The sequence below is a fragment of the Chionomys nivalis genome, chromosome 8 (genome assembly GCF_950005125.1).
Source record: "Chionomys nivalis chromosome 8, mChiNiv1.1, whole genome shotgun sequence".
In the NCBI taxonomy this organism is placed as follows: domain Eukaryota; kingdom Metazoa; phylum Chordata; class Mammalia; order Rodentia; family Cricetidae; genus Chionomys; species Chionomys nivalis.
The window spans coordinates 87,738,281-87,764,015 of NC_080093.1; the positions used below are offsets into that span (position 1 = coordinate 87,738,281).

A 25,735-nucleotide genomic window follows, 5' to 3' on the forward strand; every position below is an offset into this window, starting at 1 on the left:
TTCAGGCTATGAGTGAAGTTCTTATCTGAGTGCCTGATTTGAGGGTTTTAATGAGAATAACGTATCTCCCACCCCACTACCTCAGTGATCAGATGTATGTGTAGAAGCTATCAGGTCAGGAAGCTGGCTCAGCGGCAGGTGTCCAGTTGGTGATGAGGTCAGACATTGTCAAGGTCTTGTGATTTCTGCTCAGGTGTTCTTGGCAACTCTTCTGCTTAATGTGTGCTGGAGAGTCGAAAGGCTTGGACACTGTTTTTGGATCTGTTATTTTCTTGTTCAGTAAATGGGAGCAAATAGTTTTATCTTTGCTTTTGATAGTCTTTAAAATGTGTTAACTTAGTGTAATAATAGTTCTAACTTTCAGGCCTCCTTCATTGTAGAGGTAACAAATGAACCAGATTTGGGAAGATGCACGGCAGCACGTGGTGGTAGGGCAGGGAAGTTTCTCTCTGATTTGCAGCAGATAGTCTGCATATCATAGATGTTCTCTGCCATCGAGTCTTCAGGCTAGAGGGGTGGCCGGTAGGTTTACCTCACCAGGACTCAGAAAGAGTCTCCACTTTCCCTTGAAAGCTCATACTTGTGGTTATCAGAAAACTATCTGTTTTTCAAGATCAGGTTTTCTTGTACTTTTTATAGCAGAGTCTATAACTTTAGGAGACCCTTGATTGGTCTCTACTCTTGGTTCTTTTTCTGACTAATTATATAACTGTAGGTCAGATATCAGATCTCTCTGGGCCTCAGTGATCCCATCTGTTAAATGGTAGCTAACCTATCTGACCAGTGTGTTTCAAACAGTTAAGAGGATCAAACAAAATAATTATCTAAGACAGTGTTAAGCAGTGTCCAGGTAAGAGTATACACTGGGGGTGTGTGTGCTAAAAGAGCCTCTGTGTCCCAGGTCTTGTGCTGACACTGATACAACTGATCACCGGAGGCCTGGACTTGGACGGCTCTTGTGTTGGGCGGTGAGGAGGCTGTTGGTATTGTCTCTGATGCCCTGGTTGTGACTGTAGACTTGCCCAGAGTTCTTCCTAGTCCTGATCTAGTTTATTTCTTCTCCATTGCAGGAAGACAAGAGACTGCTTAGGCTCTGCACTAGTACCATGGGATCCTGTATTGGTTAAAGTCATCTCCACGACCTGAACAGGCAACAAGGTAACCTGAGAGGCCTGTTCAGGCCAGCTTCTGGGATGTGAGAGGTATTTCCGCCCCAGTTGCTGCCGGAAAATCCCAAACCGAACAAACAAGCAGAGGCACCATGCGTCAGTGTCCCTCCTTCGCATTCAGCTACTGCTGTAGGGGCCAGAGGAAGAGCTTGCTTCCCCTCCAAGTCTTCAGTTAGCTCCCTCCCCCTTGGCAGGGATTCTTCCGAGTTATAAAAACTGAGACACTAGAGGGGAGAAAAACAAGTCCACTCACTGTCCTCACCCTTCTCCCCTCCGGGTGGTTGCAGCAAGTTCCCAGGAACAGTCCTGGGCTCCTGGTTGACGGGAAGGGAGGTAGGAGGAGTGGAATGCATGCTTAAACTGAGCCGATCAAAAGACAGTGCTGTTTCGAGGCCATCTAGAACTCAGGGAATATGTGTAAGTGCGCGCACGCATGAACGTGCGCGTGCTAGCGCCCAGGGTTCCGGGTTGAGGGAGAGCAAGCCTGTGTACAGCCTAAGAGGACGGGGTCTCCATGACAACCGGCCTGACTGGCTCGCTGCGCTAGCTCTGCTCACTTGGCTGGAAGGAGTGTCTTGAAAGGTCAGAGGAAGGAGTTTGTGGGAAGCTCACAGCAGGTTCTGGAGCTTAAGCCGGTGGATCTGGGAGTCCTGGGCTCCCTAAGTGACTGTGGTGTGTGTGAGCCAGTCTCTGCGGAGAATGGAGTGGGCAAGAAATCACCCTGACTACCAGGTAAGGGCACTCTGAGTCTCTTGCTCTGAGTCTTGGGCTGTTTGTGGCAGGCCGGTGTCTGTGCTCTTCACTCAAGGTTTGGGGGTCGAAAATGATGTCATGTTCCAACAGTTGGATTCTATTAGCTCTGGGAGGAGGAGGGAAACAGCCAATTTTCTTGACTTTGTGAATCTAGTTAATCTCACTCTGGCTGAATCATAGCTGTTTAGGCTTTGCTCTGCTTTTATTTAGCACAAAGCCACTGGATATTTTCACAGAAAGGCTCTTATACAAGAAAATGAGTTCTCATCACCGCAGCACTGCTGTAGCTCTTACATGAAAACTTGTGAGCCTCTGGTTGGCTCTACCAGTACTGTCTGCCCTGTAGTCCCCATACCACTGTGTCTCACCTGTAACGGCAGCAATCAGACGAGCTAATAATGAGGCTCAGTGAAGAGTCTGCGCAAGTTCCAAGTCTCCTGGGAGCAGTTAGCAGGACAGAGAGACAGACTATCTCGGCAGTGGCTGAGCTGGAGCCTTGCATTCTTTATGAAGTAGCTTTAGAAACAGGAAATGCCCCCTCCCCTTAATGATGCTCATTATAGATTTTCTTGAGTTGTGGAAGAGGGGACTTTCTTGGGGTTTGAGGACTTGCAAATATCTGTCTAGTCCAAATGTTGCAGAGGGCTCTCTTAGTGCTGCAGCTGCTAGGAACTATGAGGGACTCTGCTTATGCTGGATCATCCCTTTGGCTCATATTTTAACCAAATCCCAGGGCACATACTGTCCACATTGTATATGCCTTGTCCTAAATTTCAGGAAGAAAAAAAAAAAAAAAAAAAAAAAAACTTGTTCTGACCTAGCAACATGGAGAGGAGTGGTATGTGGTGAACTCTGTGTGGCCCGGGAAAGGAAACCCTCCCAGAAAGGTGGTTCTATAGGTGATGAAGTAGCTAGGTCGTCTGTAATGTTAAGAGGAGGGTAAGTGCTGCAGAACCTCCCTGCAGGAAACCCCTCAAGAGATGTACTTCTACTTCAGCTTACTCTGGCCTCAGGGAACTTTGTAGAAGCTTTTGGTTTCTCAGTGGGGCCCGGGAACAGCTGTTGTTCCTGGCTCTTTGGTTTTTCCTTCTTGAACTTTCTGAACAGTGTGCCTTTTGTGTCCTAGCAAACAATGAGGGGGCCTTCTGATTAACTTCGGGTCAGCTTGCCAGTACAAGCACTGGCTCTGTAGCCCTGACTCTGGTGACCCGTGTGTGTATATGTGTATATGCAACACTGTATGCACCAGTGTTGGGGCCCGAGGGACTGCCAGTGTGAACTGCGTGGCCCCTGGACCTCAGATAGGCTACTTCCAAAGTTAATTCTGCCTTCTCTAGGGATCTGTTGCTTGGAGGAGTGTGGCCTGTGGGCTGGGATTAAAGGTGGAGTTGTGAGGAACAGATGTCTGCATCTGATGATGGTACCTGTGAGGGTCTGCTGCTCGCTGGGAAGCCCTCAGCTAATAGGAACTTCAGATTATTAGCGGTGAGATGGAAATAATGGTAACAACTACACTGTTGTTGAGAGAAAGCAAATGGAATGGCTTCCATGAAAGCAGTTAGTTGTAAACAAGTCTATATTATGTATTATGATAGAGAATGAAACTTGAGGAATGGTCTGACTTCTTTGGAAAGTCATTTAGCCTCTTTTTTCTGGCTCCCTTATTTATAAATACACTTTTTACTCAGATGCATTAGTAAATTGCAGTGAGAAAAAGCTCACAAGTCTTCTTTGAGATGTTTAAGGGAATGAAAGGTGATGCTCATGGTAGACTTTGAGCCGCACAAATGATTCTTCAGAGACGCTTGAGAGACAGAGCTTCCTGTAGGTTTTGCAACCCATGTTTTAGTGTAGAGAGGAGTCCCAAGAGACCTTTCTCTTTTTCAATCCACGTTCACAGCTTCACACAGTGGTGGCATCACACATTTTAGTGGTTGTAAGACAGACCCTGGTCCCGCTGGGCTTCTCTGGGAAAACTGTCTTGAGTGGGCAGAGGGGCCAGTCTCTTCAGCTCTGGGTTTGAAAGGTTGGCTTATAACTGGTAGGAAATGTTACTGCTCAGAAAGCCTCTTACAGAGCCAGGCAGCTCTTTAAGTAACTTGTAAGGCTATGGCTCAGGGGAAGGAAAAAAAAAAAGGAAGTGGGAATTCCAGGGGCAGAAACTTGATATGTCCTGGAATTGTGTCAAGGAATGAAGTAGAAGGGTAGGGAAACACCAAGCAAGGATGTCCTAGGTTTTCCTCTGTCTTCAGTGAGCCTATAGGGTATATGGCATACTAGGGTACCCCACCAATACCCTCAGCCTCTATCATAAGATAGGGGAATACCTGCCAGCTATGGCTTGGCATGGCATCTGGGGAGAACAGGCATAGAACAGGTTCTTTTTTTTTTTTTTTCTTTTTTTTCTTGAATCAAACAATGTAGCTCTCCTAGGTAGCTTCTCAGGCTTCAAGGTGAAGTCGCAAAGAAGAGTTTAGATTGGACACATTGTTGTGGCCTCCCAGGCCGAAGAAGTTGTGCACAGCTTAAATTGTACTGCAGCTGTTCCTTTCTTCCCAGTTCTTCAGCTTCCCAGAGCTGAGTCACAGATTGGATCCCTCTATGTTCCTTAAGGATTAAACAGTAACATTCCTGTTCTCCTCCCTCTCTCCCCCTTCCTCTGCTCCCCTTCCTGTATACTTTCCCTCAGGACTCCCAATCTCCAGAAAGGATAATCAGTCACCAAGGAACTTGAAACTTGGAAATCTTTGGAGAACAAGGCAAAGGGCATCTTTAGTTCTGCTGGCCTGCCCCTTTCCCTGGGCTGGGAGAACAGCTTTGGGGAGGCAGCAGACTTCAAGTATCATGGAATCACTGGTGACCTGCAATTCAGAGACATGCCCTGACTTCCCTTGCATCTGACACTCAGAACCACTTTGGGCAGGTGGACTGGCTCCTGAGGGAAATGGGCCTGAGTACCTGTTAGAAACTGGGCTCTTAGCTGTCATTCATCCTAGCAACTTCAGATTTTCACTGCTGCATCCAAGAAAGTTTGTTAAGGCAACCAAGCAAAGGTAACACAGTTCTGAGGCTAGCAGCAGCCTCCTAGAACCTGGCTCGACTTTCTTTTTGTGCCTCCATGTTGGCTGGGGCCTGAGGGAAGAAGCTACAGTTAATTGAGTTCTTTGAGTTAGAGGGACCTTGTCTTAGAGGGCATGAGGGGGCTGCATTGGCCATCTGGCGTAATATAATAGGCAGATTTCTCTTCAAAGCCTGTGGGAAAGCTTGCATTAATGTGACTTCTGTTAGAGGAAGGGAGAAAGGGGCATCTCTTTCTGCTAGAGGGGAAGCACAGTGATCCTCTGTTTGAGTAAGTAGTATCTGTTTTAGGGGAATATGTTGTCATTCTATATAACACTGACTTGATTAGAGAAATCCCAGAGTCTTTTTCTAACCTGGGACCCTAGAAAACATCTATGTGGTGTTGTTTTGTTTTGTAGGGAGAGGAAGTGTTCAGTGAGTCTTGACTACTTGTATTGAAGAGTTTCTATAATGATTCCTTCTCTTACTTTTTTTTTTTTTTTTTGGCTCTGATATAATGCATACACTGTTGTGGGGCCTGCTGAAATGATTACAATAACTGAATATTTGGGCCTCTCTCAGATTGTCCCTGTGAAAGGGCAAATTACATGCAATTAGAGTACAAAGCTGCTTCAAAGCCTGTTTCTATGGGCTTCTCTTGAAACCATGTAGTAAGAAGACTGTTTGGTCGTTCCTGGCCACTTAGCCCCAAAATAATCACACGGAAACTGTATTAATTAAATAACTGCTTGGTCCATTAGCTCTACTTTTTTTTCTTCTCTCTCCCAAGCCCACGTACATTTATCCAACACTGTGACCCATTTAGAGGTCTTTTATGTCTGAATCTGACCTGTTTGTATCTGTAATTCTTTATTGTCCAGGAGGGCTTCTTAAAATGCTAAGTGCTTCTTAAAAACTTAAGCTGTGCCACTGCTAGGGGAAATACGGCACTCCCTGCTTGCCCCACCTAGCCCAGCATGGTGGAGCTGCTCACTGCCTCAGAGAGCCACATACAATGCCCCATCTCTAGGCACACAGCTGGTACATGCTGCCACCAAGGAAGCCATAGCACGTTGCTCACAAACCCCATTCAAATGCACCGTCTCTTAAAAGAGCCAGAGGTTGCACTGGCAGCACAGCCCAGAAAGCCGGCTTTTTTCTGCTGCCACTGAGTCAGGAAAACCTCTCTTAAAGGAGCGGCTAAAGTTTCATCTGGCTCCAGTAGGGCTTCATGGCTTCTCCTGACTCCACCCTTCTTTCTCCCAGCATTCAGTTCCTCCACCCTGCCATAGGCTCAGGCCAGCATACAGAGGGGAATCCCACACTTCTGCAAGGCCTGCTGTGGCTGAAGGTTTGTCTGTGAATTGGAGATTGCCTTTGGGATTGTTTGAGGACTGTTTGAATATGAAAAAAAAAGATAAACTGAGGGCTATGGGAGAAAGATCTAGAAGCAACAGGCCCTGAACAAAGGGGCTGAGAATAGAGTAGTTCTCAGCAGCAGTGGTGGGTTAAGAGAAAGTCTGACCAAGGAGGTCTTCATATATATGTTATTCATATATATATGGTGTATATATATATATATATATATACACACACACACATGCACACACATCTCATATATCATTTTGAGTATGTGTGTTTGTGTGTGTGTGTGTGTGTGTGTGTGTGTGTGTGTTGCTCAGTGAGCATGTAGTTCTGTCTTAAAACAGCTCTGGTGGATAAGGATTCCTTGTTACGCAGGAATGATCTTTTCAGAATTGCTTACTGCCTGTCTCCTTTCTGCTGGCCAGCCCAGGCAGGGCCCCTCAGGTCTTCCTTGGATTCCTATTGGAGTCCCCTTGCAGCCTGACCTCCCTCCTGTCTTGCTGACACAGGTTTGAACCCAGCCTTCCTTACCTCTCCAAATACAAATCCATGTATTCTACCAAACCCAACTTGTAGATGAGGCTTTGCAGCCAGCTTGGGGTGAGGGTGGTATAAGTTGGAGTAGGGGAGTTAGGGTGGGTTGAGGGATTAGAGTGGTACAGTGTGGGGGGTGAGATGAGATGGGGTACACGAGAGATGGAGGTTGTAGTATGACTCTTTTTACTACTCTCTTTGGAGTTCTGGAAAGTTATCTATATTTTCAGGTAAATTTGGGTAATCTTACTCATCTCAAAGCATTTTTATAAGTGTTATAGTTCTGGCCAATAAATGTCAGCTGTTGCTTTCGGTGACCTTTCCTTATGATCATTTCCACTGACACATGGCAGAATGCATTGGCCTGGTAGTTGGCATATCTGAATTTTAGTTCTGACCCCATCTGGCTTTCAGTTTCCTCTTCTAGAAAGCAGAAGGGATGAATTAAGAGTTCTCATTGACATTTTGACTTGTTAAATGCCAGTGTTGGTTTACCAGATAGACTTTCTGAAATCTATGAAATTAAGTGTATATTTTAATTTCCCCAAATGACCAACATAAGTATAGTTTATACTTTTAAATTATTTGAATAACTTTTAAGCCTATCAGTTGGATTTCTTTTTTAATTACAACACTGTTTGGTCAATGACTCAGGCATATTTCTAGCTAGCTCTTACATCTTGGATTAACCCATTTATCCTAATCTGTGTATTGCCACAAGGCTGTGGCTTACTGGAAATGTTTTGGATCCTTTTCTTTCGGAAGCTACATGACATCTCTTTGACTATGCCTACTCTCTCTATATATCTCTGTTTGGATTTCCCACCTGATTTTACTCTACTAAGCCATTGCCTGAAACAGCTTTATTCATTATCCAATAAAAGCAATACATATACAGAAGGACATCCCACATCATCTCCCCTTTTCTGTCTAAATGAAAAGGAAGGTTTTAACTTTAGCATAGTAAAATTACATATACAAAATAGTTATCAAGCAAGAATTATAGTTACAATATTTAGTTACATTTGGTGAATTAAGGAAAGTACTCATCGTCTATCCTTTGTGAGTCTAAAGTTTTATATATATAATTTATCCTTTATCATAGCTAAGGAAAACTATAACTGTCTGTCTTCAACTCTTTAAAGACACCAGAAGGATATAATATTACCTAAGTAAACGGGAAGTGCATTGTAAGCAACTTTCAAAACTGGAATGGACAGAGACATCTTGCTGCCTGACAATCACCCAAAGTTCTGTAATGTTGGGGCTTCTATCTTCAGCCTACAGGCCCATGGTACCCAAAAGACTTTTTCATGAAGCAGGAGATTTGAAGATCTATTCCGTCTTGTAATGGCAAAGTTCATCAGTTGCTTTCTTCAATATCCTGAAGAATGTCTTGCAGTTTCTTCTGTGAATCAGGAACCCTAAAGGACCATCTTGTCTTTTGGAAAGTTTAGTAGTCATTTTTCTGTGGGTCCTACATGTCCAATTCATACAGCATACCATCAAGTGGTTCAAGTGGCCCAGGCAAGAGCAATTTCTTGCCCAAAGGCTAGCAAACTCCATAGGGAGTCTCTTTGTTGCCCATCATCCTTTTGAAGTAGATTAGTACTGCCAGAAGCAGGCATGTTTCACTGTTGAGAAAAGTTTAAGTTCTTAAAACATTTTAAATACCATCTTCTGTAGGTCTTTGAAGTGTTAAAGAATATCTACCTAACTGAAATATATCTCTATATATCTCTGTATATCTAGAAAACCTAACTAACATAATTAAAAGTTTGATTATTATATATAACTATATATTAATATATATTTCTTAACTGTACATTACATTTTTAAATGAACTGCACAAACATAATATCTTAAACAAGAGCAGAAATACATATACACAGTGTAACAAAATCAGTCTTAAATATCAATAGACTAGTATCCATACCAATGCAAAGTATTTAACTCTATGTCATATCCCCTCCCCCCATCAACTGGATTCTAAGTGTTTTTACTTAGTTCCTAAAACTTGGAGATGGGAATCTTGTTCTCATGTTCAGAAGGTACATAAGTGCTTGCAGCAATTGCAAAGAGTAAGCAGGAAGCCTGCCAGTTAATAAAAAGATGTGAGTTTGCTTGGTGCTGCTGGTAATATTTTCATCAGTAGGTGTATCAAGTACCAACTTTTGATTTGCTCTGAAGAATGAAGCAATGCTGCCATCATCTTCGAGAAAAAGGAGAAACTTTAGTAGTGTCTGAAGGACTCTCTGTCAGCATTTGAGTGACCAGTTGGTGACAAAAAACAAAACATGTGTTAGAGAAAGAGCCATACAACCAGAATGATGGTTAGAACCTGGACTCCAGTCATACTGAATTCCAAATACCTGGTAATTCAGCCACATTCATGATTCTTTGTGATACCTTGCCTAGCTTGTCCACAGCCTTTCTGTTCTTTCAAACTGAGGCAGTAAAAGACTTAATGTGAGAGTGTTGTAATGAAGCCTACATGTAAAAGCATAGTTAGTCCTTCCTTGTTGCTGAACAAAATATTAGCTATTTTTGTATTTATTACTCCAAGCAATACTTGTGACTAATCTGCAGGTTTTGTGATATCCCCTTTCTTTACATCAAGGGCAATTTTAAGAGTCCCCTGATGAGCAACAGATCAGAACTTTTGTATTTTGCTTTTGGTAAAGAAATACATAATTTAATGTGGTGGTGCAAGCCTTTAGTACCATCATTGGGGAGACATAAGCAGGCATCTCTGTGAGTTTGATACCAGCCTTATCTACATAGCAAATTCCAGGCCAGCCAGGGCCACATAGAGACTCTGTCTTAAGAAAAGAGAAATACATTTGGGTGGTAGTGGTGCATGCCTTTAATCCCAGCACTTAGAAGGCAGAGGCAGGTGGATCTCTGTGAGTTCGAGGCCAGCCTGGTCTATAAAGCCAGTTTCAGGACAGCCAGAACTGCTACATGGAGAAACTCTTGTCTCGGGAAAAAGAGAAAAAAAGGAGAGAGAGAGAGAGAGAGAGAGAGAGAGAGAGAGAGAGAGAGAGAGCGAGAGAGAGAGAGAGAGAGAGAGAGAGAGAGAGAGAGAGAGAGAGAGAGAAATATATAAACCGCAGGGTTTGATGGGTGGTGGTGCATGTAATCTCAGTACTTGAGAGACTGAGGTAGGGGTTTGAAGCTAGCCTGGCTATATTGTAAGACACTCCTTCAAATCAAAACAAATATGTCAAGTGGGGGAATCTGGCCAAACCAAAGAACTTTCCAGGCTGAGAAGATCCTCTGTTAGGGCTAGCACATATATGACGTTGGGGTGGGGACATGCCATAGCCCTGCATAAAGGAGCAGGATAGGAAGTGGGGGAGCTGATGGAGAGTAGAGACAGAGGTGGTGAGATCTAGGCATTGAAAAGTGCCAGATATCTGAGCAAGTGGCTATGACTGAGACAGTAAAGGGCATCAGGACAAACCCTGGCACTTTTCCTTCCCAAGAAACTTGTTGATTCCACCCATAGGTGCTACTTGTCCAGCCCTGACCACTCTTGGTAGTGGGAGACCTGGATAGGGAGGTTCTAATCTGTGTCTTTAAAAAAAAAGAAAAGAAAAGCCCATTATCTACAGTGTAATTATAAAGAGATTTCCTTTTCCCAGCTGCAAGAAACAGGAACTTTTGCTGCCAAATTTAGCAGTGTGTTTTAAGTCCTTCAAATCTCCTTCCAGTGCTACCAAAGCTTTGTTGTTATCTTCCTGCTGAATATCGCCTGGAAAGGTCATTCCAGTGGTGCCAGTTAATGGGTCCGCTGAACTCAGGCAGGGGAACAGACTAGGGGGTAACTGGGAGTAGGTGCCTCACAGATGTTCTTAAATAAGACTGCTTTTAATTTAATAAGGTGGTTGTTCCTCTCTAGAAAACCACACTTTGCAGAGGAGGGCCAAATATTCTACGGTTACTTCTGAAGGCTCTCAGAGGCTAGTGAAGCTCAGGGTCCAGTAGCCCATAGTATTCTCAGAACCTCAGTCTTGATACTCAGCAAAATTATGGCTCCTACTCTTTGTTGGCAGAAAGTTTCTTTGGCACAAATTTAACACCAGACTTTCTCCCTTCTCCATTGGCTACTCAAGACTTACCTTGTTCTGTTGGAATAATTTAAAAAAATGAAGCCTGTGGAGTGCTGGAACCACGCATGAAACTCATTTTCAAGGGTTTGGGGACAAGTGGGTCAGAGCCATGTGCATATAGATTTTGACACTTGAGAAAAAGGAACGCAGATAGAGAAAGGAAACAAAAGAATATGACTGACCCTGGAAGCTGTAGGGAAGAGGGTGTGTGAGAGTGACAGGAAAGCACCTAGACAGTTGACGTGATCTTGGCAGGGGCCATGACCTTGGTGTGCAGCCTCGACTTGATGAACTCTGCCAGCTCTGTTCAGAGGAATTAAACTTTGAATTCTGGGGAGAAAGTGCTTTTCTTTGCCTTTTTCCCCACCCACTTGTTACTCACTCTATGGTTTCAGACCGAAGTGGACTAGGGTCCTTTCCTCCGAGTGTGAGTATTCATTGCTGCCCGGGGTTGTTGCTGCCCAGCTGTTACCTTATGGTTTCTGAGAGCCAACTGTGAGTATAGTGGGGAAAGAAGGGTTTGATTAATTCTAAGTTAGCCCAAAGTGGATAGGGATCAAGTTAAAAAGAAAACAAATGGGAAATTTTGTGTATTTAAATCACATTTAGTGGAATTTTAAGCCCCCCCTCCCCCATCTTGTAACGTACAGCTATTGGGCAAATCTTGGTGAGGTTCAAAAGCAGTACTGTCAAGACTTGCTTTCAGCTGCAAACTTAAGGTCAGAAGTCAGTGTGGCTCACTGGAAGAAGTTCAAGGCTGAGCGTGCCCGGGACTAGGAACCTCCTGAGCTCCTAGCAGCACTTAATGTTTTTCAGTGGGGGAGCTGGGCTGACTTTATTTATGGGTGTTTCCCAAGGATCGACATTCAGCCTTTGATCTTCCTCATCTATATCTCTTCCTTGGGGGCCATCCTCTACTGTTAGTCATTAGTCAAGGGCAGGGCTTACCTCTGCCTCACATGTCAGAAATGGAATTTATTTATTTATTTATCCAATAACTATTTATTTGAGACAAGGTTTTACTAATATAGCTAAGGCTGGCCCGGAACTTGAAATTCTCCTGTCTGCACCTCCCCAGTGCTGGGATTACAGGTGTGTGCCACCATGCTTCATTCATTTAACAGCTGTTTAGTTAATCTTTATGGAGTTTTGTATGTGTGTGTAAGAGAGGCAAAGAGAGACACAGAGAGATACACAGGCACAGACAGAGAAAATGTAAGAATATGTTAGTTGAATCAGTGAGTCGGATCTATTTGCCTCTGCATATGCTAGGCTAACTGGCTCAGCAGCTTCTGTGGGGTGATTCACCTGTCTCCTCCTCCTCCTGTCTTGACGTAAGGAACACTTGGATTACAGGTGCACACTTCCGTGTCTGATTTTTTTACGTGGAATCTGGGGATTTGAATTCAGGTTCTCACTCATGTACAGCAGGTGCTTTGTCTAATAACCTTCCCTCCAGCCTTAACAAATATTACTGAGTATCCATTTTTGTTCCAGCTACCATACTGTATGTTAGGGATGTAGAGATGACGTAGATAGTAAAAGTCTTTTTCATGGAGCTTATTGTAGAGAGGATTCGGTAAACAAATAAACTGATCAGTACATGGGATAAAGAGGAGAGGATGAGGATTTGAGAGGGGTTAATGTGGACTGGAGAGGTTAGAAAAGGGTTCTCAGAGAATGAGGTTTAAGCTGTGACCTCTAAGGTAAGGAGAAGCCAAAAATATGCGGACTTGGAGAAGTACCTTCCCGAAGGAAGAAACAACAAAGACAAAACTCAGAGGTTGAGATAGCTTCATGGCTGAGTAAATATGGTTGGAGTGTAGGACCCAGTGATTCAGGCTGTTGGCCACTGCCAGTTGGGATTGAGCCAAATGGCCATTGTCACGGGCTTGAAGACCCAATGTGAGAGGTACACATTTAGATGTGTCACCCACTTTGCAGTAAGGTGTGGAAACTTGACAGGGCTGGCTAGCTAAGAGTAACAGTGAATCTAATGAAGAGGAATCAAGAAAAAGAGAAAGGAGAAGAAGCGGTCTGGAGTAGGGATGGACGTCAACAAGCTCAGCTAGCAGAAACCGAGTGGATACATTCTTAGGGTCAAACGATATGTGTTCACAATTTTCCAAAGATTTTAGGTTTATGTTATTTTATTAGTGATGTATTATTATGGCAGACACTTTTATTTGTCATTTTAGTAATCCCTCATGATAATCTCTGAGTAAATTTGTGGTATTCTGATATCTCCAGGAACTCAGAGTCACTAACTTGCTTTAGCTCTGGATCTAAGTCTGTGTGAACCAAAGCATGTGCTCTCACTACACCCCATTCTGACTGACATACCCAAAATGTGTTTCTTCTCAGGAACCTGAAACATTTAATGATGTCCCTGCTCAGAGTTGTATGTTTTCTTGATGACTTTGTTCTCCTTTCAGTCATTAGAAGTTTTGAATATTTGTGGAGTTGAGTGGATTATTTTCAACTTTCTCTGAAATGATTATGATGTTAACTACCAAGACTGTCAATCAAATTAAAAATGGGGCAGGGGTTTGGGATGTGTGGCAAGACTGGAACACAAATAGCCTGACTTAACCTTTCTCTTCTTTCCCCCTCACCCACTGTATTTTTAATTTATGGGTATATATTGTGTGTGTATGTGTATACATCTGAGTGCAGGTGCCCTTGGAGGCCAGAAGAGGGCATCAGATTCCCTGGAGCTGGAGTTGAGAACTGTCATTTTAAGTTCTGGGAACAGAACTGGGTTTTTCTGCAAGAGCAGTATATATTCTTTTTGTGTTTGTTTGGTTAGTTAGTTTTGGTTTTTTTTGAGTCAGAGTTTCTCTGTGTGTAGCCGTGGCTGTTCTGGGACTTGCCCTGTAGACCAGGCTGGCCTGCAACTCATGGAGATCTGCCTGCCTGTGCCTCCCAAGTGCTGGGATTAAAGGTGTGCACCATCACCACCCAGCCAGAGCAGTACACACTCTTAATCATTGATCCATCTTTCCTCAGCAGCTGTATTCCCTCCTTTTCTTCCTCCCTCCTTTCTTGGTCTCATACATCACAGGGTTATCTCAGACTTGCTGTTTAGTTGAGGGTGACCTTAGATATCTACTGTCCCTTCTTCTACTTCTGGAGTGCTAGGATTACAAGCACACACTTCCTAATTTATGCAGTGCTGCAGTGTGGTTTCCTCACATTATTTTCAGTTATGACTTCTTGGCTTTTATAGTGAGAAGATGGAATTTGTCTTTTGGAAAAAATAATTTATTGGTAAACTAGTGGTTGCAATAAATAAGTGTTTATTTTGTAGTTTATGGGTCTTTTCAAGTCTCTGTGTTTGTTGGAATGTTTAAGGGAAGAAATTTATCAGGTCACAACTTCGACTTCTTGGAAATTAAACATTAACTACATTGAATTTACAGATACTTCTTTTTAAGAAGGGACCGAACCTGCCTGGCTTGAGGTGCAGGGTTCAGAAGTGAAGGGGTGTTTGGGTACTTGTGAGCTCTTACTCCTTGGAGTTGGTGTGATCCGTGGTCCACCTAGCCGGCATGCTGGAATGGAACAGTTTGTGGGGGACAGAGCAGGGTAAGAGTGAGTTTCAGGTAAGCATAGATTTCTGAGACCCAGAGGAGTTTCTTTTGTGAGTAATGGGTTCTGCCTTCCTACCTCCATTCCTGTCTGAAAGAAAGATGTGAATCCAGTGAAGGTGGGTTTTATTTTCTGATTGCACTTAGCACTGATTCACTGAACAAAAATTCAATACTCGTCCACCATGAGCAGAGATACATAGATGAGTTCCAGGACGAGGCTGGAAAGATGGGCTAAGGTTGGAACTTGAAGAGCTGTACCACCAAAAGCCACGGAATCACTGCTCTAAAAGCAGCAAAGAGCAACTTTGGAATCAGTTTGTGGAAAAGCATCCTATGAGGCCATGCAGAAGACACAACTGGAGTAACAGTAGTCTTGCACATCTCGCTGGCTGTTTTACCACAGATAGGTGATGTTCCTGTCTGCCAAAACTGATTGAGAGTAGTAGAAAGTAAGGGAAGTCTAAGGGCAGAGTCTGAATTCCCCTTACAGAGCTCTTAGGAGCCTTAGATCGATGGTTCTGAGACTTGAACATACACCAAACTTACCCAGAGAGCTTGTTTTCAGTTCAGTAAGGCCAAAATGGGCCTGAGAGTTTGTGTTTGGGCAAGTTTATAGCTATGCCTGCTGTAATTGTTGGTGGTGCTGGTGTGGGATGAGTATAGTGGTCTTATGTATGGTATTGGTGTTGGTAGTGTGTGCTGATGGTGGTAGTAGTGTGTGTGTGTGTGTGTGTGTTGTGTGTGGTGTGATGGAGGTGGTGATGCTATGATGGAGGTGGTGGTGATGGTGATAGAGGTGATAGTGATGGAGGTAGTGGTGGTAGTGGAGGTGATGGTGATGGAAGTGGTGGTGGAGGTGGTGGTGGAGGTGATGGTGGAGGTGATGGTGATGGAAGTGTTAGTGGAGGTGGTGGAGGTGGTGGTGGTGATGGTGGTGATGGAGGTAGTGGTGGTGGTGGAGGTGGTGGTGGTGATGGAGGTGGTGGTGGAGGTGGTGGTGATGGAAGTGGTGGTGGAGGTGGTGGTGGAGGTGGTGGTGGAGGTGGTGGTGGAGGTGGTGGTGATGGAAGTGTTAGTGGAGGTGGTGGAGGTGGTGGTGATGGAGGTGGTGGTGGTGGTGATAGAAGTGGTGGTGGAGGTGGTGGTGGAGGTGGTGGTGGAGGTGGTGGTGGAGGTGGTGGTGGAGGTGGTGGTGGAGGTGGTGGTGATAGAAGTGGTGGTGGAGGTGGTGGTGGAGGTGGTGGTGGAGGTGGTGGTGGTGATGGAAGTGTTAGTGGAGGTGGTGGAGGTGGTGGTGATGGAGGTGGTGGTGATAGAAGTGGTGGTGGAGGTGGTGGTGGAGGTGGTGGTGGAGGTGGTGGTGGAGGTGGTGGTGGAGGTGGTGGTGGAGGTGGTGGTGGAGGTGGTGGTGGTGTGGCACGTGGTGATGATGATGATGGTAGCAGTAGTGGTTTTGCACCCTCACTCTGAGAAGTACTGTTTAAGAGGCTTGATGGCCGAGATATAGTGAGGCTTTGAGAGTAATTAATTGCTTACTGTCTTTAACTAGCCTAGTATTTTTTTTTTTATTGAGCTACTCCCCTCCCATCCTCTCCCCTCCTCTTCTACCCTCTCCCATGGTCCCCATGCTCCAAATTTACTCAGGAGATCTTGTCTTTCTCTACTTCCCATGTAGATTAGATCCATGTATGTTTCTCTTAGGGTCCTCTTTGTTGTCTAGGTTCTCTGTGATTGTGAATTGCAGGCTGGTTTTCTTTGATTCATGTCTGAAAGCCACTTATGAGTGAGTGCATATGATATTTGTCTTTCTGGGTCTGGGTTACCTCACTCAATATGATGTTTTCTAGATCTATCCATTTGCCTGAAAATTTCAAGATATCATTGTTTTTTCTTTTACCTCTGTGTAGTACTCCATCGTGTAAATGTACCACATTTTTCTTTATTCATTCTTCGGTTGAGGGGCATTTAGGTTGTTTCCAGGTTTTCTGGCTGTGACAAACAATGCTGCTATGAACATAGTTGAACACATGTCCTTGTGGCACAATTGAGCATCCTTTGGATATATACCCCAAAGTGGTATTACTGGGTCTTGAGGAAGGTTGTTTCCTAATTTTCTGAGAAATCACCACATTGATATCCAAAGGGGCTGTACCCATTTGTACTGCCACCAGCAATGCAGAAGTGTTCCCTTTACCCCACATCCTCTCCAGCATAAACGGTCTTCAGTGTTTTTGATCTTGGCCTTTCTTACAGGTGTGAGTTGGAATCTCAGAGTTGTTTTGATTTGCATTTCTCTGATGACTAAGGATGTTGAACATTTCCTTAAGTGTCTTTCAGCCATTTTAGATTCCTCTGTTGAGAGTTCTCTGTTTAGGTCTATATCCCATTTTTTTTTAAATTGGATTATTCTTTTGATGACCAATTTCATGAGTTCTTTATATATTTTGGAGCTCAGACCTCTGTCTGATGTGGGGTTGGTGAAGATCTTTTTCTTTTCTGTAGGCTGCTGTTTTGTATTGTTTACTGTGTCCTTTGCTTTACAGAAGTTTCTCAGTTTTAGGAGGTTCCCTTTATTAACTGTATGTCTCAGTGTTTGTGCTGACTAGCCTAGAGTTTCATGCGTACTAGTCTTTAAGAAGTTCTTATCTGGGTGTGCTCTGTAACACCAACAGAGACTGGTGAAAGTCTGTGTCCTTCTAGTCACTTTTCTCATGGTGTCAAGATCCTTTCCATGTGAGGTGTCAGGTGGTGTGCTTGTCTCTAAACTGCTGCTTGTCTGATTTTTGGAACATGCTTATCCTGTGCCCTTTATTTCATAAGGACAGCTGACATTTCTGTCAGGAAAAGCTTCCTGCCTGCCCTTGAGCACAGCCTCTTGGTTGACTAGGCTGGCTCAGGTGCTGCAAGCAGGCTGAGTGTGAATGTGCTCTGTTATTAGCCAAGTTTACACAGGAGATTATCTCTTCAGCCCCAGAGTCGGATTTCAAGGGCAAAGTCCACAGTTGGCGGTTGAAAGGTTGAGAACAACTGACCCAGCCATAGGGGAGCTTCCCACGGGCGGCAGGGTTTTTACTTGTGAGACTTTCTCTCAGGCAGCATGGCTCCATATGTCATCACTCTCATTCTGTTTGGACACCAGAGGCTTCAGGTGAGACGCTTGAGTTAGGGCACCAATATGACCCTCTCTTCTTTATCTGTTCATGTTTCCTAAAGCCTTCTTGGGCTTGCTCTTCCTTCCAGGAGAGGTCTGGGGCTTCTCTTCTCTCCTACTTCCTTTTTAAAGTACTTATTATTTATTATTTATTTTAAAGATGTAAGGATGGGGTCTTAGGTTTTAGCGATTCTGTTTACATAGCATAACACCAGCAAATGATATGGCAAAATAATAGACAAAAAGAACATAACTCACCTGGAGTCTGGAAAGAGGTGACAAATAGGAAGTTAGTCTTGGTGTTGGATGTTTCTGGGGACATAGTAGTGATGTTCATACAACTTTGTGATGTGACATGATGCCACTGAATTGTACAATTAATGAGTAATTGAAAGTTTTGAATTATGTTTTCCAAGAAAAAATTACTCTCTACTAAAAAATGTCTCACTTGTACTTTACCAAGAATGCTTTCCTATGTTAATACATTCCTCCTGACAGCAGCATTATGCCTTTTTAGCTAGATTCCCCCTGAGGATTGACCTTTAGTTGTCAGTTTCTCCTGTTCTAGACACTGCTGTAAGAAGCTATAACATTAGCGTCTTTGCCCGTGTGTTCTAATACTTCTGTTTCCTTAGGCAAAACTCCTAGAAGGGAAGATTTGCTGATTAAAGGGTACACTAGTTTAAAAATGTTAATAAATATTGCTAAACTGTTTCCAAAGAAGTTGCGTCAGCTTAATTTTCAAGAGTAGTATTGGAAAGCACCTGTTCCTACCATACTTTTGCCAATATGGTGTTAACAAGTTTTTAATCTTTGTCAATCTGATAAGCGAAAAAGAATTTCTCTTTTAAAAATGATTTTATTGTTTATTATGGTATGTGTTTGTACGTGCATGTAATGAAATGCCAGTGGAGTCAAGAAAGCACTGGAGATTGCGGCAGCTGAGCCATCTCTCTGACCTCGGAAAAGGGACTTTCTGATGCTTTATTTAGGTTTTTGTCATTACTAGTAGGATTGAGCACTTTTTATGTTAACTGACAATTGATTTTATTCTTTGGAGAATTCACTTTTTTAGTTGATCCCTTGTAGATTTGTTAAGAATTTGTTGGTGGTATTTTTTCCTCCTTTCTCTTGTTAAATTGATTCTTTACATAAAATGTGTAAATTTCATTTTACTTTTTTTTTTTTTTTTTTTAGTGATTTGAGTCCCCCCACATTCGAGTTCTTACAGTATGCCTCCTATTTATGATGTACCATAGCCATTATAAACATTTTTGCAAAACTCTGACCGGAATGTAAAATAAATTATTTAATTAAAAAAATATATTTTTTTGCAACATTTACAAAGAAACAAACACTTCCAATACAGTTAGTGAAGGTGGCAGATTGACAGTTATACTCAAGTTTCCCCAATTAGGAAGTCTGTTTATGTTCTGTCATCCTGGATATGGTAGTGTCATATCCTTTTCTGTGTGTTTGGGGATAATCACATCTGCCCCTTGGAAAAACTTCAGAGTGAATCCCTACATACAACTGTATGAATGCCAGAGACTTAGATATTGTGACGCAAAGCTGCTCCTTTAAGTCAGATGTGGTTTCATGATCTTATTCTGGCTGAGGTGGCCCATAGGTGGGTATTGACTCTAGTGACATAGTAGCAGAGTTAAGTGGGCCAAAGTACCAGGAAGCATTAGGATCCAGAAATGGTGTGGCTTGGCATAGGAGCAGCAATAAAACACGATCAGATGTCTTCTTCGGGACTAATAAAAAAACAGGTGTTGTGGCCCAAGCATATAATCCTAACACTTGGGAGGCAGAAGTAGAGTCAGGGAGGGCTGCAAGTTCAAGGCCAGCCTGGTTTGACTCAAAAAGAAAAGAAAAAAAAAGCTAGTTCAAGCTTGTTCAGTTTCCTCACCTGTAAAACACTGGGTGTGGTTGCAAATGCTTGTAATCCAAATGCAGGCACTAGTGGACTCCAGGCCAGTGAGACAGTAAGAGATTAAAAAAGGTGAATGGCCTTTGTGAAGCAACACCCATACTTTCTCTCACACACTCACACACCATGACAGCGCGAAGGAAGATTCTGAGGTCGGAGAAGAAAGAATGCTGTTTATTGCGGATTCACTTCTGTCCCAGATACTAAACAGACTCACCTTAACTGCACCTCCCATACACAGGGTTTCTCTGTATAATATTGGTTGTCCTGGAACTTGCTGTGTAGACCAGACTGGCCTGAGATCCTTCTGCCTCTGCCTCCCGAGTGCTGGGATTAAAGGTGTGCACCACTGCCCAACTACATCCTTACTGTACTTTAAAGACAGCTTTTAGTGCAGGGTCAGCCTAGGGTGCTGATCCTAGTGGTCCTAAGAAAGAACACCTCCTTCAAGGGTCAGAGTGTAAATAAAATCTACTAGCCATTAGGGTTTGAGAGATTTGAGGAGAACAGGAATGAGCTGACATGGTTTCTGCTCTGTCAGCTAGGAGCTTAGGCAGAAATGTTAGTGGAAGTGGGCTAAGTAGGAAAGCAGAAGTGGAAAGTATTCAACATACATCAGGCCTCTGCAGGGCCAACTGCATACATACGACTGCACTCTTAAGGAACTTAACTTACTGGGTGAAACAGGAAAGACCAGCATCCTGCAGTGGGGTCTGTTACCTTATCCATTGCAAGGATTTGCACTGAATACTTTGCTTATAGGGTTGGATGGTAGTGACTACAGGGATGTCTTTCTACAGAAGGACAGGAATGGTCCAATTTTCTGTACTTAATAGAGGAGTGAGGGAGGTCAAGATGGGACTCCAGATAGGTCCTGAAGATCTACCTACTAACCTGTACCCTGAAATATAGTGGCTAAACATCAGTTGTCTCTCATAATTCTGGGCCTCTTGCTTGATGTCTTACATAGTTTAGTTACATGAAGGCTGAGGGGATGTCATCTGGAGGCTCGCTCACTCACCTGTGTGCTGGTGGACTGGAAAGCAGAAGAAGTTGGGGTCCTCAGTTTGCTTGCTTGTTCTTGAGAGTTTTCTTGTTCCCATCCTTGCTATTTATTACTCCATGCTGTGTATACCTTCTGCTTCTATAGGGTGACTACAGTTCTTAAGAGGTGACTCAGGATCTCCAAGTGACTGCCTTAGAGAGACCTAAAGATGTTGCATGGCCTTTATCTCCCCTAGCCTTGGGAGTACCACCTGCATGGAGCACACTTTGTTCCTCAATGCAGTGACAAAGAAGAGATTTGTTTTGAGATCACCATGGCCATAAGAGAAAGGAGTAAGCAGTTTCCCCCAGGATTAATTCATTGTCTACCATCTTTTTAGTATCAACAAAGCCTCTTAATACTTGGGGTATTTCTTATCCAATATTTAAATCACCTTACTTTCTATTTCTAAATACTTAAATTTATTTAAAAAATAAAACACAATGCTACTTGTTTCTTAAGTGAAAAATCAGTATTATTTGACATACATGGAAGGTGACTTTCTTAAGTACGTACAATGAAACAAAAAGAATGGTTTTGAAATTTTAGCCAAGCCTGGCAGTGGTGGTGCACACCTTTATCCCAGCACTCAGGAGGCAGAGGCAGGTGGATCTCTGTGAGTTCGAGGCCAGCCTGGTCTACAAGAGCTAGTTCCAGGACAGGCTCTAAAACTACAGCGAAACTCTGTCTCAAAAAAACAAAACAAAATGAAATTTTAGCCAAATACTGTGGTCTCTGAAATTCCTCTCTCATTAAGAGCTGGTCAGAGCACCAGGGAAATTGCAGTGTATAAAACATTTGCCATACAAGTGTGAGAACTGGAGTTTGGATTCCCCAGAACCCATTTAAAAACCACATGTGTTGGTATGGGGCTTGCCTGTAATTCTAACACTTGGAAGGCAGAGATAGGATTCTCAGAGCTAGCTGGCTAGCCAGCTTAGATCAAACAGCAGTCTGGGGGTTCAGTTTAGAGACCCTGCCTGGGTGAGTAAAGTAGAGAGTGATTACTGAAGACTATCAACCTCAGTCCTATGCATGCATGTGTACAAACAAGTACATCTTCATACACATGCACATACCACATATACACATGTAAGAGTGGTGGGCAGGTAAGGTGTTTGGAGGGGACACAGTGAATAGAAACTTTCTTCTTCGTCTACTGAGAAGATTTGGAAGGACTGAGAAGTGTGTGCCTTACTGCACTGTGATTCCTGCCAATGAGTGCTGTACTGAGTGGGGTGCCATGTCAGTTGTCATCCATCCCCCTACAGTTTGGAAAGTACTGTGGAGTGTGGAGATAGCGAGAATGATGTGCAAAGGAAGAAGGGCATAGAGTAGGCCTGAAGAGTCTGTTGAAGTCTGGGTTGGTTTTCGTTGTTGCAGTAAACTGGTAAAGTCACAGGTAAAGTGAGGCAGGGAAGGAATGGAGGAGGAGTCCTAGAATAGCAGAGTAGGCAGGACTTGACGATAAGCTCGAACGGGAGTGAAGTCATGTATAGAAACACACAGGATTTTGTGGGAAAGCAGGTTTGTGTCTCTCTGTGTTTTTTTAGGGGTGGAGGGGGGATGGAGTTCAGTTTAGACATTCCTTTTTGTTTTCTGACAGGAATTCAGTTGGTAATTAACCTGGTTGTTTCTTTGGAGCATTGTTTGGGTGGTTGTCTCTCCTGTGTATTTTCTATGAATTGTAAATTAGACTGTAAATTAGACTCGGCTAGGCATTCGGGGGACTCCTTTATAAGTGCCGAGGATCATAGACATATAACTCTAGATACTGCTGTTGCTGTTAAATTTGGCTACTGCTTAAAGTAGACCAGCCAGATATCTCCACTGTAAAATTATAGTTTTCATTTTGTGAAGGTCACCTCTGGGTGAACTTTGGCACTGCTCGTCTTTAATCTTTGACTTAAGTGGCTTTATGTTTTAAACTTTGTATTATGGGAAATGTCAAGCATACCCAGAAGTAACGTTGAAGATGAATAGCCCTACAACCGCCATTCAGCATCAACTGCTCTCCACACACAGATGAGCTGGCTTTGTTCCTATGCCTGTTTACCTCTCCATTACCAGATTTTTGAGGCACATCTCAGGCATTATACTTTTTTAACTGGGAACATTTCAGAAGAACTCTCTGAAAGACTTTGAGATGTATAGTCTTGAGTGCTAAGGTCCAAGGTTGACTATTGTATGTAATATAGACCAGGGTTTCAAACAGTAATAGGTGTTAAGGTTGCCAGCAACTGAGATGTAGGTAACCTGGAGTGTTTTAGGGCAGGGGATTGTGTGTGATGTGGTTAGGAATTTGAAGACCTGTTCAGTGAGCAAGAGAAGACAAGGTGAGAAAAATTCAAATATCATTAAGCTTGCCTCAAAATGTTGCTTTCTCTTGGTTTGTGTTGGGAAAGCAAAAAAAAAAAAAAAGTGAAAAATTAATAAAAAGGAGAAGAACTGGGATATGTAGGAGGAACAGGATCCCCTTAGAGGAGATACTTAATCACTAGGTCAGGGCCATTGGCCAGCAAGTCCACTGCTCATGCTTTGCCCCCCACCTGCAGCGATTCCTTTGCAGAAATAGCCCAGGTGCATGTTGATTGGGGTTTGTCATCTTTGCCCCTCTTTGGAAGAGTTTTTTCCATGCTTCCATGCTGTATATTCTACTTACTGGATTTGGATGGGTGGGCAGGAGAACTGCACTGAATGAGACAGCTCCCAGCATTTTCCTGCTGTTGTAACACTTGCCTCTTAAACTTCTGGGAAACCCCCAAGCTCAGGACTGGAGAGAATGACTTCTTTTCTGAACTTACCTGATTTTTCACTTCATCTCTATTAAAATAAAAATTAAATTAATTAAAATAAAATGAATGAAGAAAATGAGGAGATGAATGCCCCTCTGTATGATTGAGGCTTATTGTAGCTATGAGGGAGAAAACAGCTGGAGGCACCTGGAAGGGTCCAGACTGAACTGGACCATGAGAAGAGAGGGAAACGGGTGAAAGAAAGAAAGGAAGAGAGAAGAGAGACGAGAAGGGGGCTATGAGGCCAGAGGTGAGCCGGGAGACCAGGAGAACAATGGACCAAGAGACTGCTAACCAAAATGGCTGAGGTTGTGTAGGAACCAGAAGGACTGGGGTAAGGAAAGGGAAGCTTCAGCCTGGAGTGTTTCAGAGTGAGGGACAGGATGAGAAGTGCTGCGAGAAGCCAGGACTCAAGACTCTGTAATAGGTATTGGCCCTGCTGAGAGAGACCAGAGAGGCCAGTATTCACTTTAATGTGTTAAATAGGCACCCATCTGCTAGGGTAGTAACCATGAAGTGTCCAGTAAAGACACATACTGTAGCTTCAGAGTTTGGGAGAACTTTGATTCAGAGTCAGAATTTATGTCATTAGCTCAGCCATGAAAACTTGAAAGTGGCAGTTTGTTCTTTCAAAGAGTGTCTTTTAAGGCTAGGGATGTTGTAGCTCAGAAGTAGATCAACCCCTAGCATGTTCAAGACCTTTACTTCAACCCCCAACACCTTAAAAGAAACAAAATGAAACAAAAGATAGCATCTCTTGAAAGAGTGCTTTGAGAGTGGTCATTACTAAGACTGGTGAAAAGGGAGCTGGGAGAAAAGTCCCCCTAGCTGAACCAGCATCTCCTTCAATGGTGAAGTAAACAGGAGTCTGTGCCCAGGGGAGGATTACTCACTGAGCGTCAAACACATCTCTTTAAGAGTGACTGCCACTCTCTTACATGACTTTGTGACTTTTAATGCTGGGAGATGTTAAGCTGTGTTTGGAGCTCACCTCCTCATGATGTTTGTGTATGTGCATGCATGTACATGTGCATATGCACACATGTGTGTAAAGTAGTACGTTACCTCTGCAATGTTCATCTTTTCCAGGAGGGTTAGTAGCCATTGTTTATATATGAATACAGCAGATGAAACATTTTTACGTACCTTATTTCCTTGTATTTATAGTTCATCCTTTCAGAAGAGGAATTGAAGTGACTGGCTATAGGAGATACAGTAAAAGCAACACCCACTGTACTTTTGATGGGATAGTATCCAGAAGGGGGATTTTGAAATTAGATCCAGTTTGAATTCTGGTTTCTGCTTTTGCTAACTATACTTTGAGCTTTTTTTTTTCTTTATAACACATACCTCATTGTATCATTTTAGAGTGTTAAATGAATTCGCATAATTAATGCATGGAAACAATGCTCTGTATACAAGATGACTGGTAAAAGAAACCTTAACCTTGTTAATAAGAAAGTAACAGGTAATTGGCACCAAAGAAGCGCGTGCAGTACCCTGGTCTTGCTCATGTCTGAGGCTGCGAGCAGCCTTCCACTCTGACTGCAAGTCCTTGAAGGTCTGTGCTCCAGTCTCAGAGCAGATCAAGGTTTTTCTTTTCCTTAAGTTTCATATTGTAGTGAAACTTACATGAATAGCTAAGGTAATACCGAATGATATATTAGATGTAATTCTGTTTTATTTTTATTTTGTTTAGTATTGGTGTGTGAGAGAGTATGAGTGTGCACGTGACATGGTACACATGTGGAGGTCAGGAGAGCTTTCCTCATCCATTGTGCATTCTGGGTTGTCAGGCTTGCAGAGTAAACACTTTTACCTGTTGAGTAATTTTTTATGTATTAACTAAGAAATTGGTTATACAGTTATAACTACAGCGGTTTTCTTAGTGCGGTATTAGTTTCTTGTGCAAACTGTCAATAGAATTCAAATGTATTGTATAAAATTGTAACTTGCCAAAAGTCACTGTATAAGGAGCTGAGCTAATAGGCACCTTCTGGTGACTTAACTGATAGAAAAATGGGACTCGACATACCAGGGGCATTGACATCCCCCACACTACACTTAGTGGTAGAATTTTGTTAAGAATTGTGCTATAATTCAAGACCCTGAGTTCTGTATTCTATATTCTGTGTTCTGTATTTCTGACTAAATGTAGAGCCATCCATATACTTCAGAAACCAGATAAAATAGGTTTGGCTTCCTGCTATCAAGTTAGA

At 43.1% G+C, this 25,735-nt stretch overlaps 1 protein-coding gene across 7 annotated transcripts in view; it reads left to right on the plus strand.

The window, feature by feature from the left end:
- The window catches only part of Dennd2b (DENN domain containing 2B), a 199,668-nt gene that overhangs the window by 95,306 nt on the left and 78,627 nt on the right, over positions 1-25,735 (plus strand). For 3 of the 7 annotated variants that reach the window (XM_057777382.1, XM_057777387.1, XM_057777388.1), the window contains exon 1: positions 1,428-1,901. The exons of 1 other annotated variant lie outside the window; for it this stretch is intronic. The gene's annotated coding sequence lies outside the window, so the exon portion shown is untranslated. Of the gene's footprint in view, positions 1-1,070; positions 1,159-1,427; positions 1,902-17,718; positions 17,738-25,735 lie in introns of those variants that run through there. 3 more of the 7 variants (XM_057777384.1, XM_057777383.1, XM_057777386.1) reach the window with 2 other exon arrangements.